Source organism: Chionomys nivalis, chromosome 11 (genome assembly GCF_950005125.1).
Source record: "Chionomys nivalis chromosome 11, mChiNiv1.1, whole genome shotgun sequence".
Taxonomy (NCBI): Eukaryota; Metazoa; Chordata; class Mammalia; order Rodentia; family Cricetidae; genus Chionomys; species Chionomys nivalis.
The window spans coordinates 59,213,733-59,225,816 of NC_080096.1; positions in this window are offsets into that span (position 1 = coordinate 59,213,733).

The following is a 12,084-nucleotide window of genomic DNA, read 5'->3' on the forward strand; positions in this document are numbered from 1 at the left end:
AAACACACACAGTGCCGCTGCCTAAATTACCACCTGTGGCAAACTCCACTGTGAAGACCACAATGCAATCAGGGTCAGTGAGTTGGTGAGTCGGGTTCTATCCTAGAATATGTTCACCCTGCTGTGCTGGTCTGTCTTAGGAGTAAATCTTATAAATATTTTGATAAGAATAAATATGCAAATATGTTGTCATTGTGTTCATAAGAATCTGTGCCCCATGGATTAAAAGGTTTGCATATTTATCCAAGGTCTGTTCATCCTCTAATTAGCACTGTCAAAAATACACTAAGATACTGACATACTTTATAATGCATTTCAACTTTTGGGCTGTGAAGTGCTAAACTACTGGGAGTTTTTATTACATATTATATATAATCCATCTAGAACTTCAGATAGTTATATGCACAAGGAGCTATCTCGGTTAAAAGAATAACAGAAATATTACAAAGAAACACCAAGAGAAGAAAACAATTGGGATGTTTTCCAAATGAGATATTATTTATCTCAAGAAATGACGGCTAGGCCTAAATCTCTCACTGTTGTTGAATTATCATCCTTCCTATTTTTTCTTATAACAAAAGAGGCATTTTGAAATGAAAGAACAGAGAAGTTTCTCTAGTTGATTCCCCTTTTCCTAAGTTTCAGTCATGTGTCTAAACTGGCAACAGAGTGGGCCTATGGAGGGATGATTCTGCACAACACCCAGGGAATATGGAAGAAATGACAGAGATTAGGGAAATGAGCTGATTTACTTAGGGAGTAATTTTTAGGTAGGCTAAATATTAAAAAGTAAACTAAATATTAACTAGAAAATATTACTATTTGGACCAAGAACTTAAGTAGCCAAGAATGGAAAATCCAATTAGGATTAAAGTAGAAACAGAAGCATCTCAAGGCAAGGTACGATTGTTTCTCAATGATTCACAAAGAAATCCATAAAGCCCAATTTCCTACATGTTTGTGGCCATGCGTGTGGCCATGTGTAAGAAGCTGATAACTCAAGAGCGTGTCTCTGTTGAGGTTTCTTCACTAGAATAAAGGCAAGGTTCAACTCGTGTTTTTGTATAGAAAATGAGTGATACTCCAGAGACCAAAGGTCAACCATACCTGTCTCTGGGTTTTCTTTATTTGTGCTACAATCAACAATGCCCTGTTGACAACCTATATATTTAGTTTATTGCATCAGATACTCACTAACAATCTGAGGAGTAGGTATCGCTATTATTAATTACCATTATTACTGGAATTATTGTCATCCCCTTTTACAGAGGATTTGAAAAACTAAGAGTACTCATCCAATATTTGCAGGCTGATGTGTGTATGTGGGGTGGGGAGTGGACAGAGGTGGTTTCATCTCTTTGACTAGGGGATCATTCTACCAGTGTCTTCCTTGATTTTTAGATTACTTTTTATTTTTAGTTGTGTGTGTGTGTGTGTGTGTGTTGTATACGGCCAACACACACACACATGAATGCAATACCCGTGGAGACCAGAAGAGTGAGTCAGATCCCCTGCATTAGCTAGGGTCCTCTAGAGGAGCAAAGCCTATAGTGTGAATACATATAAATACATCTTCAGAAGTAGCATAAAGCATCTATATAGTCTCACACAAAAGAGATCAAGCCCTCTATATCTGCACAGTCGAGGAGTCTGGGTGCCTCAGCATTCCTTGTCTGGCCACATAACCTGGAGTCTTCCTGAAGGGTTTCTGGATTCTCAGCCAATGACAGAAGCCTGGAAATACTGCGCTGGTCTTAATATCAGTGAAGGAATCAGCAGTAGCAACAACAAGGTAATTTAAGTCAGCTCTAGAGGAAAGGCCAAGAAGAGAGGGAAGTGTGAATCGGCTTCCTTCTGCCATGTCCCAGCCCCCTTCAAAAATCTGAGCTGCTCCCAGATGGTGCTGCTCACACATGAAGGAGAGTCTTTCCACCCCAACTAAGGCAATCAGGACAACTCTTCAGGTGAGGGTCCAGTCTCGGGCGCTGATATTCTGTGGCGACTTGGTGTTAAGACTAACTGCCACAGCGCTGTATGTTGAGACCCACATGTTTATCAAGTTCATACAGAGTCAATAGGAGTCGGGGTTTTGAGCTCACCTGTATCTGGTCCCTGAGCTTTCTGGCTTTTTATTATGGCAACAGCTTGAGGAAAGTGACGCTGACCTGAGTAGATCAGGGTATGTGATGCCTACAGTTTCATCTATGGAAATAACTGTTTTGGTTGCAACTTAAAATTGTTTTATTATATCATTTCCATGTATGAATATGGTATAGTATATTTGCATGTGTGTTTGTGTTTCTATGCCATGGTATGTGTGTGGACATCAGTGAGCAACTTTGGATTTGATGCTCTCCTCCTACAATGTGAGACCTGAAGATCAAACTCAGGTGAACAGGTTTGATCACAAAAAGCTTAAACTGCTGATCAATCTTACTGGCCCTTGGTTCCAACTTTTACTAACTTTATTAATGAAGTGTTCAACAAATTCTATTCTTCATGTATGTATTTGGTAATATTTTTGGAAAAGAATTATACTGATGCTTTTAAAAATATTGCAAGGCAGCATAACTCAAAAATACAGGGTAGCATGAGGCATGAACACACTTTTATTGCTAGTTGCTTTTGGAGAACTTTAAAAATTAGCTTCTCTATTCATATGTAGCAGGCTTACCCCTAAATCTAAAACCCTGAACACTTTATAGGAATCCCTGTGCTTTTCCAAATGTTACGTAAAGTGTATGTTTGAAGCTCTATAAGATACATGAGCTGGACCAGGTCCAGTCAAGAATAAGAAGGTAGGTTGATGACTTGCCTTTTGTAGTTAGATAATATATTGACTTTGGGCTTGTGCTAGAGGGATTGTTCCTTGCCTCCAGCTCCTGAATTTACTACAGCTGCCAAGCACTTCCAAACCCCTCGCTCTCCCTCTCCCTCTCAATCCTAGGACTGGAGAAATTCCACAGCCCTGAGAGATCAAGTTTCGCATCAATATTTTGGTGGGCTCCCTGCCAATGCCTTATCAAGGAAAAATATAATTATAGGGGAGACTGCAGCAAGCTGATTCTATAATATTCTCCCCTCCTGTCTCAGCTGCTAAAATATAATATAATAAAAGTGATATAAGATACTGCATCTGCCCTTTTGGTAATTCTGTTTTCATTTCAGTTCCAACGTTGGATTGTGGATGACTCCAAGCTGTGCCAAAGCTACTGACGCTCAGCCCTTAAAACTTCAGTATCAGATGCAGGAGAGCTGAGGCTTAAAATAGAACGCTGATGGAAAGGAGAGATGGCAGTGGATGGATCTAGGATCTTATGGAAAGCGTGGCGTGGCTTTGTTTTCTTTTGAGAACCGCTTCAATAGTTCAACTTCTACATCACAATAAAGTGAGCATAAAGTCCCCAATAGCACATTCGCTTTCTTTACGAGCCCTTGAGGACTGACTTTCGCCTTGTACAGCTCCTTATAATACCAGCACTAATTCCCATTGCGCATTCAGATTAGGTGATACCAAGGTCACTACTACTCTCCAGTACATCCAGGAGGGCACACCACTCGAGCTGTGGTATCCTAGAAACCATAACAATACGTGACTGCTTATATGACACGTACAAAATTATAAAAGACCCAATCAAAGACCTTTGTATGATACTTCACCTCTCCTCTGAGTAGTCCCCACAAAAAATTACATAGAAAACATACTTTCATATCCTATATCTCCTTCTTAGCTACAACAGTTCCTTTGGAAGAGATCACTCTTATCTATCCCTCCTCTGAAGAGCTCTCAGGGACAGTGCCTGGCATGGTATTGGCACACGAGGAATGTTGGGTAATCATCGGTGTGTGAGTTCTTATCTAGGAAAGCTATGTGTGTCTTCAAACATAGTCCTCAGCTTGTACAGTGCTACACTTTGGGCAGTTTCTCCATATAACTTGAATTTACCTTGACAGTAAGGACTTAACCCAGGTGTCATATCAGCATTAAGAGTCTCACCACTTCCTACTATATGAATTTATAATACTACATCTCAGCTCTAAGTGTAACCAATATATTCCCGAGAAGACAAAATGTCTGTAACACATGTGTCTCTCAGCAAAACAAACCAGTGAGTGTAGGGAGCAGCAAAGAAATCCTTGAGTGTGTGAAATCCTGAGTGTGTTTGTGCTGCTAGCAAAGGCAGAGCTGGGTCAAGGACCTCACAGCCCAAGACTCAATGTGGTAGCAAAGCCTTCTTCAGAGGACCGAGTGTGAGTGTTGACAGTGAGTGCAAAATTCATCTACTATAATTGTCTCACTCTATCCTCCTGGATATTTACGGCCCAAAGACTATTCTCCTGCAGAGACTGCTTATACTGAGATTAGTTAAACCTGGCTTCTTAATCCAACTGTCCACAATAAACCTTGCCTTCTTGTTTGTATGTAATAACCCCACCTTCTGGTTCAGCTCTATAAAATATCCTTGCCTCTCAGATCAATTCTTTGTGATAAGCTGAACTTCCAGGGTACTGGGATTTCTCCAGCAGAGAACCCAGTCCACTGATACCTCCTCCTCCTCCTCTTTCTCCTCCTCCTCCTCCTCTTCCTCCTCCTCCTTCTCCTCCTTCTCCTCCTCCTTCTCCTCCTCCTCTTTCTCCTCCTCCTCTTTCTCCTCTTCCTCCTTCTCCTCCTTCTCCTCTTCCTCCTCTTTCTTTTCCTCCTCCTCTTTCTCCTCTTTCTCCTCCTCTTCCTCCCCCCCTGTGTCTCTCTCTCCCCTCTCCTCTCTCTTTGTCTCTCTCCCCTCTCCCCCCCACTCTGTTTTGTTTGTCTTTCCTTCATTTTCTTGCTGCCCCAGTCAGGCCCAAGTCCCTGGAAGCTGTTCAAGGATTTATCAAGTCAGACTCATCCCTGAAACAATTTTTTTCAGTATTTGGTACCACATAGAAGGAAGACGTTGAGGGAATAGGCTAGGGCATTGGTTTTCAGTGGTGAAACACTGAAGGGTGCTGATCGGTGTAGAAGACTAATTAGCAGGGCACAGGCACCTGTGGAGATGGGGGAGTGACTTTAAACCAGTGGATGCAGGGAGTGGTTGGACCATGGGAGTAGGAGGGGAGAGGGAAGAAGAGCAGTAGCAGGACCATAAGACTGCTAACACCTGACTTCTGCACAACCAAAGCTACTGAAAATGACCGCTGGCATTGGCCGAAGACAAGCCAAGTAGTCTGCAAATTCTCCCTGCCTTCTAAAATACCTCATAAGGCAAGTATGATCCACCTCTTCCTAAAGCTGCTTCTACTAACTAGAACACCTCCTGAAATTCATCAGTTAGGCACTGGCCCAGCTGCCACTATTGTTTCCCATTCTTAAACTAACCCACTTCAGACGTTCTATTTAAGAGTTATGTTTATAAAATTCTAAAAACAGAGATTTCATCTTTCCCATTCACTTCTTCGCACAAAGATGCCAAATGTAGCCATATAATGCTGATGAGAAAACAGGCTCCAGTTATTAAATCTGCATTTGACACATAGTATGTTTACTAAGACATGTTTATATATTGAAAGCACTAAAGACTCCTACTACCTATCGGGGAGGAAACCCATCCACAAATACACACACTCATGGGCAGTTGGGCTTTCTTTTCTGCTGCCAGCCCCACACAATAGCACAGAGACTTATTATTAATTATGAAAGTTTGACCTTATCTTAGACTTGTCCCACTCATTCTTATAACCTAAATTTACCCATTTATATTAATCTACCTTTTGCCTCATGACATTTTGCCTTTGTTCATTCTGTATGTCCAACTCCCTCCACATCTCGGGCATCTTCTTCTTGTACCTAGAATCATTTCGACTTCCTCTCTTTTTTCCTGCAAGTTCCACCTCTCTTTCTTGTAGCGCCTGGACTATAGGATAGTATGCAAGCCGGAAATTAAACTGGAGACTTAAAAACACACAGACAGACAGACAGACTGAAACACAGGGACACCGGTCATCCTTGATACAAGAATGCCAAGAATGCCCTTTTTATTGTGTTCTGGCCATGCCCCAGCTCTCGGGATCATTCAGTCACAGGGCCCACCATAAACCACTCCCCTGCCTGCAGGCCGCTCAGAGCAGAGAAAAACACATTGTTCACAAGAAATTCAGGGTCTGGTGGTTCGCAGTCCCCAACACTTTCCCACCTAGTTACGGCCATTCAGCTTTTTCTTACACCAATCACAGCAATACACCTTCACACAGTGTAGAAATATCACGCAACACACATGCACACACACATCCCATGCCACACATATGAACATGTGTGTATGCGCATATGCGTGTGCACACCCAAACAATCTAGGTTGCTGCTGAGTGAATAAGTACATACACCAGGACATAAGCACTGTTCATCAATGAATAAAACATGTTCTGAGAAACATTTTACGGGGTTTGGTTTGTGTTAGAGTCTTTGTGATATATGACTAGCTTAGTTCTGCTAATAAAAATAGTATAACACTTATTTTAAGTTAAGAAGCCCTAAGTACTGTCCTCATTTTGAATACTGAACCATGATTTAAAAGCAAGCCTTTATGTTTCAGCTAATTTATATCCTTTAAAGATATAAATGGAGAAGGCACATTTTAAGGGATTCTGTTTATGCTTTCCAGGTCATAAAGAGCTGTCTCCTTGCTGAGTCCTCCTGGGGTGGCAGGAGCAATGAAGGGCATCAACCCCATTCATGAGGGCTCCATTGTCATGGACTAATCACCTGGGGAGACTCCACCACATTGGAGAAAGGTTATGGTGTGTCAAAGAAGCTTCTGTTTCTCAACCCATTATTAGTAGGCATTCAGTCTTGCTGAAGTAGTGAGTGGCAGCTAACAGAACGGGGTGGGGGGCTGGAAACACGAGACTACCTAGGGAGTACAGATACTGTCATTTTGCCTGTGTTACCTGTCACGGTCAGTGAGTCTTTCTAAGGTTGTCTCATTAATGCTTACTTACCTTCAGATGACATTCCAGAAATGCATAATTATAACGGCTCGGCATGTCTGTGTTTAGCCACTGAGACACTGAGACAGTGTCACTGTCTTTCTCAGGCACAAATGACACTGAGATGTAGCAGTACACCCCTGCCATATGAGACACCAGCTTGAGCACCAAGTCATTTGTTTTTATACCCCAAGGATGATATCTATTCTCTATCCGAACTGAGGATGTTTCTTTCCTAAGTTAATTGCCCTCCGGTTTCCTCACCTATAAACACAGAGATATGGAACCTTAGCTAAATGAATACATGAATGCTTTTATAAAGATCAAGCTCTTAGGCGGACTAGATGAGATAATGAGGGAAGATACTTATAATTTGAAATGATGTCTGCTTTAGCTGGGGTTTCTACTGCTGTGATAAACACCATGAAGCTAGAGAAACCTGGAGAGGAAAGGGTTTGTTTTATCTTACAGCTTGCAGTCAATCATCCACGCAAGTCAGTACAAGAACCTGGAAGCAGAAACTGAAGCAGCTGAGTGGTGCTGTTCATTGGCTTGTTCCTCGTGGTTTGCTCAGAATGCTTTCTTATAGCACACAGGCCCACCAGCCTGTGGCGGCACTCCTGCAGCGAGCAAGCTAGAATTCCTATCACCAATCATCAGTTAAGAAAGACAAGATCTCATGAATAAATTGGGAGCATGGGGATCCAATTATGGGGACAATGGGGACATGGGAGCACTGGGAGAGGGTTGAAGGGGAGGGGAGAAGGGAGGGAAGGGAGGGAAGCAGAGAAAAATGTATAGTTCAATAAAATCAATTTAAAAAAAAAAGAAAAAAGAAAGAAAATGCCACCATAGATTTCCCTACAGATCAATCTATTGGGGGTATTTTCTCAATTGAAGTTCTTTCTTCCCGGCTAATTTTATGTTGTGTCATGCTGCCATAAAACTAGCCAGCACAGTATCTGATACACCATAAAGCTTAATATCCAAAACATGTTGATCTTAGGTCACAATTCATGTTCTTGGGAACAGAATAGAGAAGGAATGACAAGCAAGAAGAGAGTTCTTCTTGTGAGCAACATCTACACTCCACAGAGAGCAACTCACAGTTTTCATGAACGAAGCAAACTCACTCACCACGGTGGTGAAATGTAACACATTGATAAAGCCCCTGAACTGGTCCTCAGCGAGTTCTTTGCACAAACAGAATCCACCTCTCCCTGTCTGGCTTTCTTCTCAAGTTTTGCATGCTCATCTTATTAATGATCTTCTATTTGCTAAACTCCCTGTCAGATTTACTGCAATATTCTTTGAGACATATATTGCTACTCTTATTTGCCATTATCTATATCTTTTCCACACAACTATATTCTAAATTGTTTCAAACAGGAAAGTCGTCTTAATGGGACTGAGAGTCTACAATATCATGCCAGGCACTTGAATGAATGAAAATCCAATTTGGTCAGGTTGGTAAACAAATTATAGTTAGTGCCAAGATTTATTTGTCTAACTGATTGGTACATTTTAATTAAAAATACACCTGTTTTTCTCTATTCTTTTAATGTTAGGGCAGGACCTTTCATGACCATTCTTACTTTGTTCCATGGCACTCATACCAGTAGACTAGTACCATCTCCCTAGCTAAATGAACTCCTGAAGCAAGACTGAGAATCTGAAGTCCAGATGATGTCACTCTCTGCTTCCCTACAGCTTTAGAAACTCTCTGATGCTGGACTGTTCTTTAGTAATCTGCATCTATAAAATGAGAAGAAATATCCCCTGGAGGAAAAGAATGCTTAGCTGAGTTAATCGACTCAGGTTCTCCTGCACTGAATTGCAAGGCCAGTTTCAAAATCCCCCAAATAAAAAGATCAAGTACACTCTAGGGTCTGGATCTACCATGCATTTGGTCAAGGCTCTCCTCTGTGCCTCCATTTCAGACTCAACCATTAGTGATGAGAAAAATACAAGCCCATTGTGACATCATGCCAAACACCACCAGTAGAATTGCATTTACATTCCACGTGATTTGTCAAAAGTGATACCAGAAGAGCAAGGGCCAGGAAGTTCTTACATCTCCAGGAATGTCCTGGCTCTTTAGCCCCAAACTTTACAGAACTAAAAAAGACTTACCTTGAAACTTAATAAATTTGAAAGTTTTTTTTTTGTTGTTGTTGTTTGATTTGAAACTCAATAAATTTGAACAGTTTTTTAAAATCTGTTTTTACTGGGTTTTTCTTTATTGTAAACTGAATAACATTCTTTGGTTGAAAAATAGATCTTAAATATATAATTTGGTTGGCTTGCTTGCTCTGTCTTTCATATTAACCAAAACAGGGCCTTTGGATGAAATATTTAACTGGTCTCATTTTTTTTTCAAGGTTAACATTATTAAGTCCAACTTTAAACAACAGGTAAAATTTCACTTAAATAAAATAATAGTAATCTGTTCTATATTAGAGAAATTCTTACATCAAAGTTCTACATTGGGAAAAATGCATTCAGAGGAATAATCAGATGCAATGAAGAGGCCATTTTGCAGAAAGTAGAACTCAATGTGCAAAGTGGGCTCGAAAGGCCACATTTATCACCAATGTGGGAGGGGTGAGTGAGGCCACAGTGGCCAGTGTGTGAGCATCCATTACAGAGGAGAATGTGTTAAAACTCAGATGGTCTAAATCAGTTGATTACTAGGTATGATGCCAGATTTATGAGATGTCAAATGTATGAGAAAGTGTATTTTTTCAGTCAGTAGCATCCGCATTACACTGACATTCTGTGACCTGATTTTATTTTAATTATTCAGCCACCAGTCTCAAATTCTTGCTACTCTTTCCCTGCATTTTGGGGTGTGTTAAAAGTTATTTATAAGAAAAATCACACAGTTCCAGGACAGGAACCAAGAAGCTACGGAGAAACCCTGTCTCAAAAATCAAAAAAAAAAAAAAAAAAAAAAAAAAAAAAAAAGAAAGAAAGAAAGAAAGAAAGAAAGATCACACTTGCTGTGATTCACTTTCACAAGCAAAGTTTATCCATTCTTGCACTGCATAGCTCTCTTAGTCCATTCTTGCATCTCTTTGGAGAACATATAGGTGGCATTATGAATAACAGAAATGTGTTGCCCACAGTTCTAAAGTCTGTGAAATCCAAGATAAAGGTGTCTATAGATTGAGTTTGTGCTGATGACTTGCTATTCCTTATAGATGATATGTTCTTGTATCTTTATGATATATCTGTGTCACTTATCATGCTTTTTTGTCCTAAACATACATGTATGGCATTAATAGACCGCATCAACTTTCTTATGTGATGGAGGAAGGTCATTGGCTAATAAAGAAACTGCCTTGGCTCATTTGATTGGCCAGCCTTTAGGTGAGTGGAGTAAACAGAACAGAATGCTGGGAGGAAGAGGAAGTGAGCTCAGACGCCTTAGCCCTGCTCTCTGGGGCAGACACGATGAAGCTCTGACCCAGGATGGATGTAGGCTAGAATCTTCCTGGTAAGCGCACCTTGGGGTGCCACACACTTTATTAGAAATGGGCTAGTCCAGGTGCGAGAGTTAGCCGAGAAGAGGCTAGATATAATGGGCCAAGCAGTGTTTAAAAGAATACAGTTTGTGTGTTGTTATTTCGGGGCATAAGCTAGCTGGCGACTGGGAGCCACATGGCAGGAACGCAGCCCGCAGCTCCCAGGCCAGCCCACAGCTCCTTCAACACTTATGCATAGTGTCTATATGCCATATCCCTTTCTATAATTTTTAAAACTTACCTACACCATTGATACTAAATGTCATGTAGACAGCATGAAAGTTAGTGTAACTTCTTAGCTATTCCGTGAAACAGAACTTAAACAATGACTTTTAATGTAATTATTGACACAGTGTATTTATATTTACTATCATATTTAATTTGATATTTCCAAACTTTTTTGTATCCCTGCCCCTGTTGCTGTCTTCTTTTGGATATACAAATTTTGGTGCCCCCTTGTAACCAGACTAAGAGTTTTTTGCCTTATATTTTTATATTCATTTTAGATATTACTATGCACATCAATGCATGCACTGTCATAACCTTTTTGGAATTCATGATATGCTACTTCACAATAGGCACAAGAATTTTTAACCTCTGTCACTTTCCTAGCCTCTCTCACCCTTTGCTAAGGTTTCTGTTAGTTTTCCACCCCCTTATATACAGTACAATACACGGCTGACTTTTGTCAGTACAAATCAGTTATCTATCAGAGAAATGAAGTGAAATCTTTTGCATTTCCTTTATTTTTAACCACTTCTGGTGTTCTTCATTTGTTTCTTCCTTCAGATTTGGGATTCAGGCTTGTGTCGTTTCTCTTTCTCTTATACAGCATCCTTCAGCATTTCATAGTGTTTGTGAATGGCATCAAATCTTGGCCAACATTCGTTTAAAAGAGACTTAGTTCACTTTCATTCACAAAAGTGATCCAATTAGGTGCAAAATATGACTTGTTGTTCATTAAAGACTTTAAAAATATCAACACGTGTTCTTCAGTTTTGGTTTGGTGGCTTAAAACAACAGTTATTGCTGTAGACTATTAGTTTAAGATGTATTACAGTTGTTTATGCTGTGGAATATTTGTCTAATGATGCAAAGATGTTACATTCTTTTATATGGCATTTATTTAACTCTGTCAAATTGTGTTAGTTTGCCTGTCTAAAACACCGTATTGGTTTAATAAAGAGCTGAAAGGCCAATAGCCAGGCAGGAGAAAGGATAGGAAGGGCTGGCAGACAGAGAGAACAGGAGGAGGAATCTGGAGAAGAACATCAAGGAGCAAGAGGAGGAGGAAGACACTGGTGGCCAGTCACCTAGCCACACAGTCACACAGTCACACAGCCACACAGCCAGGCATGGAGTAAGAAGTAAAGAAAAGATACTTAAATAGAAAAAGGTAAAACCCAGAAGCCAAAGGTGGATGGACTAAGTTAAGAAAAGTTGGCTAGAAAGAAGCCAGGCTAAAGCCAGACATTCATAAGAAAAAAAAAAAAGTCTCCATATGTGTGTATTTATCTGGGAGCTGCGTGGCAGGCCCACAAAGAGCTAAAAGAGTAAAAACGAACTAAGTTATTATCTCATAGAATTCATGGAGCAG